Source organism: Lygodium microphyllum, unplaced genomic scaffold, assembly GCF_053477565.2.
Source record: "Lygodium microphyllum isolate KBCC unplaced genomic scaffold, Lygodium_microphyllum_v1.1.10 scaffold_31, whole genome shotgun sequence".
Taxonomy (NCBI): domain Eukaryota; kingdom Viridiplantae; phylum Streptophyta; class Polypodiopsida; order Schizaeales; family Lygodiaceae; genus Lygodium; species Lygodium microphyllum.
In genome coordinates, this window is record NW_028229514.1 from 11,031,714 (window position 1) to 11,038,891 (window position 7,178).

Below are 7,178 nucleotides of genomic sequence, written 5' to 3' on the forward strand. Positions count from 1 at the left end.
CCACAATCCATGCCTCAAATGGTGGTTCCACCACAACAACCATGGTCTCAACCAATTTCCTCAATGCCAAATGAGCAGCAACAGTGGAATCCTACCAGCTGGAGCCAACAGCCAACCGTTCAAACAGGAGCACTGAATCAGAACCAGAACAGAGACCCCTCTGTACCAGCCCAACCAGTTTATGCAGTGATTACAGAAACTCCTCAAAACCCTCCTACCAGTACGTCCGGAGGAGAAAGCTTGAAGGATTATTTATCCAACTCAGTTGCAAACATAAAAAAGGAGTTGATGGATGTGATTACAGAACAACTACAGACGTTGAAAGTGAATACCGCTAGCATATCCAATGTTGCAGGAGCAGGAAGAGATGTGATGCGGTCAAATACTTGGTGTGGTAAGTGTCATCAAGCAGGCCATTTAGCCACTGAATGTACACGAAAACCAACCATCCCTGGAGCCTTCTGTTCCTATTGTTTGCGGAAGAATCATACAGAGGACATTTGCTCTCTGAAAGAGATGCATGATAGGAGAAGGAAGGAAGAAGACGCAAGATTCAACCTGCTGGAATCCAAAATGACAACACAATATATTGGACCCAAGCCTAGAGAGTTTGGTCCTAATTTTGGACCCAGAAGATTTCCTTCCCAAAGTTACAGAGGAAGACAGTCTAGCGGTGGTCAGAGATCAGAAGTGGAGTGTTACAGATGCGGAGAAAAGGGACACATTTCACCAAATTGTCCAAATCCTTGAAGGTTAGTGGATTACAAGCCCTTATGCAGTCGATGCAAAGGAGAAGGCCACACTGCAAAAGACTGTCCAAGCCCAGCCCCAGTGAAAAACAGTGCTACTGATAGTCCGGTCAAGGCCCAAGAGTCTACCTCCAATTTGGTAGAATTGGAAGTTGCTGCCATCATGCGTGCAAAGCAGAAGGAACCACCTATCCAGAAAGAAAATAACCCTCCTGCCAGAACAGTGAAGTTCAATCTTCCACCAGAAGAACAGAACAGAACAGAGCCTAACAGTGTCGTACAGAGCCCTACAGTGCCACAGAGAGTTACAGAGACAGTTACAGAGGCAGGACCAGAGGTCCAGGATACAGAAGAGGAGGAAGTACCACAAGTGGCAGAAGAAGTTCCTGTAATTCCTCTGATGGAAGGAAGAGGGAAAATGAAAATGGGTGTTGCCCCATTCCCTAACCGATTAGAGCGGATCCTATTAAGGAATACGATCTGGTTAGAGATCTAGATACCTTTAGACCAAACCTCACATTCCGACAATTATTGATGTTGTCCCCCAGTTGCCGGAAAAGGTTCAAAAGTATATTGACAAGAAGACGTGGCTTAAGGATTGCTCCCTCGATAGCAACAAAGCCCAACAAGGCTCCAGAGCCTGTAAAAGAAGTGGATGTGGCTAATGCTTTCCTAGATCCGGGTACTCCAGAGACTGGCGCGTGGATAGAAGGCTGCTTCATTGCAAATGCACTGATTGATGGTGGTTCATCAGTGAACATTATGACGGATGTGACAATGAAGGATCTAGGCCTACAAGGTGTGCAACCCACCCAATGGCTCATCAGACTGGCGGATCAAAGTAGAATCAAGCCGTTGGGCATTCTCCCATATGTGAAGACTACAGTGGCTAGAAAAGATTATTGGCTGACCTATTTGGTGGTGAAGCCAAACTCTTATGGTACATCCTATCCTCTGTTACTGGGCAGACCATGGCTTTTTTAAGCCAGAGCAAGGACGGATTGGTTCAAAGGAACTTTGACCTTGGGCAGAGGATCCAACAAAGTGGTGCTGAAACTATATGGTTCTCAAAAAGGACATGGATCCACCTCCTTGGAATTATCTTCTGACTCCCCTAATGAGGTTGCGGATGGAACATCAATAGACGAAGATGCTGTCAAACAGATCCTTCCCAAGAAAACAGTGGCACATTCCTTAGCAATGGATACTGTAGGCCAACTTCCAAAAGAGGCAAAGCCATTATCAATGGGTGAATACTTCCTGCCTGAACCAGGAATGACTTCTGAAATCACTTCTGACAGTGAGATAGAAGCATGGATGTACTGCTCTCCCTGTTACATGGCCACAGCAGAGACAGAGGATGGAGAGGAAACAGAGAATCTGTTCTTCTGTTACAGAGCTCCTACAGAGACAGAAGCAGAAACAGAGACAAAAGCAGAAGCAGAAGCAGAGATAGAGACAGAAGAGGTTGGATATGAAATGGACGAAGAAGATTATGAAAGTGAGCCAGAAGATTCTATCCCACCTGAAGAGGATACATTTGAGGAAGAAGTTCCAGAAGCATCAGAAGCCGATGAGCTCATGCTATGGGACAGCATGGTGATGGTACCATTTGGTCTGGTAAATGGATCTTCTCATATGCAAAACTTTTATAAGGGATGGATTAAGAAGAACAAGCCGTCTTTTAAGTGTGGCTCATGCCGTCCTAACCCGTCCTTGCCGAAGAAAGATGATGATGATGCACCGTGCCAACCAGCACCAGTCCCACAAACCCAACAGGCATCAGAGGGTCCCTGTTATGTGACATTCCTAGATGTATCATCAGAAGAGGAGTCTTCAAGCCAAGAGGTAATTAATTTTGAAACCAAACCCGAAACGGCGCTTATCCCATTCCAACGTCTTAAGGAGCAACCTAAGTCTCCACCAAAAGAAGAAGTTGGTTCTAGTGGGACATCCGAAGAGGATACCACTCCCTTGAAGGAGTCGGATCTCTACCCAGAAGCAGTCCGCGGGACCTTTATCCGTGAAGTAGAAGGTGAAAGGCAGTTAACCTTTGTGGATGCAGAAGGTACTGAACGCCACTTGAAGGTGGGTAGCAGTCTCCCAGAAGAGGAGTTGTTAACCTTGTACAACTTGTTGAAAGAAAATTTGGACGTGTTTGCATGGTCTTACAAAGACCTAAAGGGGATTGATCCCACAATATGTCAACATCATATTGACTTGGAGCCTGATGCCAAGCCAGTACGGCAACGACAGAGGCGAATGAACCCGAATTATTCCACATTGGTGAAAGCGGAGCTGCTGAAGCTTCTGGAAGCCGAGTTCATCTATCCAGTGGCAAACAGTGAATGGGTTTCACCCATCGTGGTTGTACCCAAGAAGAATGGCAAATTGCGAATATGTGTGGATTTTCGAAAGCTTAATTCCAAGACGAAGAAGGATCATTTTTCTATCCCTTTCACATACCAACTATTGGACACAATGGCAGGACATGAGCTTTATTCCCTTCTGGATGGATTCAGTGGGTACAACCAAGTCCAAATCGCAGAAGAATACCAATCCAAAACAACCTTCACCACAGAATGGGGGACCTACGCTTACTGAGTGATGCCATTTGGGCTCTGCAATGCCCCTGCTACTTTCCAACGAGTCACGATGGCTGCATTTCAAAATCATCTGCATGACTTTATTGAGGTATATTTGGATGACTTCTGTGTCTATAGTTTGATCAGTGAACACTCGAGACATTTGGAACAATGCTTTGACCGATGCCGGGAGTATGGGATTTCCCTCAACCCCGACAAATGCATCTTTGGGGTTTCTTCTGGAGTTCTGTTGGGCCACATTGTCTCTGCACAAGGGATATCAACAGACCCTGCAAAGATTGAAAAGATCGCAGCTCTGGTAGCACCCACCAACCTCAAACAGTTGAGGGGATTCCTAGGCCATGTGGGTTACTACAGAAGGTTTATAGCCCATTTTGCGACAAAGGCAACTTCCTTGCACAAGCTTCTGAGGAAAGATGCAGAGTTTACTTGGACGAAAGAATGTGACAAAGCCTTCCACACTCTGAAGCAGTGTCTGATAGAGGCACCCATTCTGCAACCTCTTGATTGGACGAAAGAGTTCCATGTACACACTGATGCATCAATTGAAGGCTTAGGTGCTGTCCTCTGCCAAAAGGGCTCCTCAAAGTTGGATCAACCGATCTATTATGCAAGCCGAAAAGTCACTGATAGGGAACGGAACTATACAGTGACCGAGCTAGAGTGCTTGGCAATGGTGTTTGCCCTGGAAAAGTTTCGCCACTACCTCCTATCTACCCATTTTAAATTTTATGTGGATCATGAGGCCCTGTCCTTCTTGATGAACAAAGCAGATGTGAAAGGACGAATGATGAGATGGCTCCTTTTATTCCAGGAGTTCGACTTTGAGGTGATTACTAAGCCTGGTCGTTCCCATGTTCTGGCTGATCATCTGTCGCGTATCCCACAAACTGCAGACGAGGAGCGGGATGATCCAGACCTCCCTGATGCTTCCCTATTCTTGGTAGAAACTGTAACTCCCTGGTATGCAGACATTGCCAATCTGCTGGCAACCCAGCAGTATCCTCCTGGTATTTCTAGTCGAGAAAGGAAGAAGCTCATGCTAGAATCAGCCCCCTACACCCTGCTCGGCGGTGCACTGTACAAGAAAGGCAAAGATGAAGTACTCAGAAGATGTGTTGCAGGAGAAGAGATTGGGATTGTTCTGAAGGCTTGCCACGATGAGCCATGTGGAGGTCACTTTGCAGGAGAAGCTACGGCCAGGAAGGCTCTGCTAGCAGGTTATTGGTGGCCTGCAATTCACAAAGATTCCTATGATTACTGTAAAAGATGTGATGCTTGTCAAAGAATGGGGAAACCCACCAAGACAAGTGCCATGCCGTTGCAACCTATCCTTCCGTTGAAGCCGTTTGAGAAGTGGGGTATTGACTTCGTAGGTCCGATCGACCCTCCTACCAGAAGGAAACAGAACTGATACATCCTCGTATGTACGGATTATGTTACAAAGTGGTGTGAAGCTAAAGCCCTAAAGCGGGACGATGGTAACAGCGTGGCCCTGTTCATGTACGAGAATATCATCACCCGTTTTGGCAGTCCCTTAGAGCTAGTAAGTGATAGAGGCACGCATTTCCTCAACAAAGTCATGGAGGAGTTGACAGAGTTGTATAAGATCCGCCATCGCAAGTCCACTCCTTATTACCCTAGAGCCAACGGCCAAGTCGAAGTCACCAATCGCATCCTCTGCTCGATTCTGACAAGAACAATTGCTGCACATTGTCGTGATTGGGACGACCGACTTACAGAGGCCCTCTGGGCATACAGAACCTCCCATAAAGCAGCAACGGGACAGACACCCTTCCAGCTGGTGTATGGTACAGAAGCTGTTTTTCCTGTTGAATTGGAACTACCCTCTTTGAGAGTGGCGATCAAAGAGCGTTTGGGGGATGATGATTCACTGCAACGCCGTCTCCTGCATTTGGAATGTTTGGACGAAATTCGCAGGATGGCTCTACAGTGCATGGAAGCCATGCAAGCTCGACGCAAGGCTTACCATGATAGTTTCATCAAGCACAAGGAGTTCAAAGAAGGTGATTTGGTCCTAGCCTATGATTCACGCTTTGGCAAGTTTCCTGGTAATAAGCTCCAACAGCGGTGGATGGGCCCCTATAAGGTACTTGCAGTCAACCCTAATGGCTCTGTCCAAGTACAGACCGTTGATGCCTCTGATGATCCCTTTCTGATCAATGGATATCGCCTAAAGAAGTACTTCCCTCCTTGGGGATCTTGACAATTATGGACACTTGATCCTTTCCCTCGTTGGCGCAGCACTGTACTTCTTATGATGCTACTTCTGATAGCCATTCTTCAGCCACTTCTGATGAGGTGGACGCAACCCTTTGTCCCCTCAAAACCCCCTTCCAGCCTTGATCTCTTATCCTCTATTTTCCACCAGCGACAGTGGCGAGATGGGTTCTGACAAATGGTCTTTCTACCATTCCCTTGTTCAATATTTTTTTTTTTTTTTAAACACAAAACATATCGGTCATGGGAGAAAAGGACTTAGGTCCCTGTCATGCCGACCTATTCTTCGAGAAAAGGTGGAAACACCCTCGGGAATAGGGGAAAACAAGAAAAAACAAAGAAGAAGGAAAAAAAAAAACAAATCTGTTATGAGAGAAAATGAAGCAATTCCCTGTCATAGCAGGCCTCATTCCAAGAAAAGGTGATAAACACCCTTGGGCGAGAAGCTGGCTGTGGAAAAGGTGGTAACACCCAACAGTCCAGAAAGTGGATTTATTAATTGATATCCCTAGGATCCAATTCCGAAGCTGCCTCCCTTGGTACGCTGTGTCCTGGGTCTCTTTGCAAAGTGACTAACTGTCCTCTAGCAGACGCTATGTTCCTATCCAACACAATGTTCGATTTGATGGCTACCTCCCTGGGTACGCCTCTTCAACAACTGATGACGCGATCTTCATCGACAACCCCTTGAGTGATGTAAGCTTTCATCCTAACCGGATGGGGAAGTGAGTATGGGTTGCCCTCTGTAATTATCAACAGAGAGTGAGACAGAGGGTGGGTCGAGAGACCAGTCTTTTCCCTTCAAATCAAATGCGAGGTGAGAAGTGTGAATGAAGTGTTGCACGCACGGGATGGGCCTCTCAAAGCACAAAGCACGATTTGTTCTGTGCACTGCACTATAAGGCTCCTTGGCCTTCATTCTCACACCGTATGCCGGCACAGGGCGGGATGCACTGTTGCACCATCAACTGCGCACAAGGCATACACCCTTTGCACAAGTGACTGTGAGGATTACATCAATGGGTTTCAGGAAAAGGCTGCCCTCCTATATCTATCCACAGAGCGTGAGACAGAGGGTGGGTTGAGTGTGACTGGAGTTTCTTCAATCAATTACCGAGAGGTGAGATTGAGGGACGTTACGACACTTGGAGTCAGGTATGTTCCACTTTCCCTATGCACCCACGGGATGGGTCTTTACCGTCAACACAAGACACATCACCCTGTTCTGTACACTGCACTGTAAGGCTCCCTTGCCTTCCTCCTTGCACTTATGCCAGACGGGTTGGACGCACTACTGCACCATCAACTGTGCACCCTGGCATACTCCTTTTGCACAATTCCCCCTTGTCGATTCCTCAACTGGGTATGAGATATGGGTTTCAATCCTTTTTCCTTAAGTGATATTAGTCATGGGACGAGTGACTGTTCTTTCATTGCAATTGAGTGATTGTGAGTTGAGTGCAATATCCCTCATCATCAACGAATTTCCTGCGATTCCTTCCATCAGCTACCTCCCTGGGTGCTGCGGCGTGGTCCCTGCCATGACGAACGTGTGCTGTGAAGATGCCTTGGTCCCTCTAGC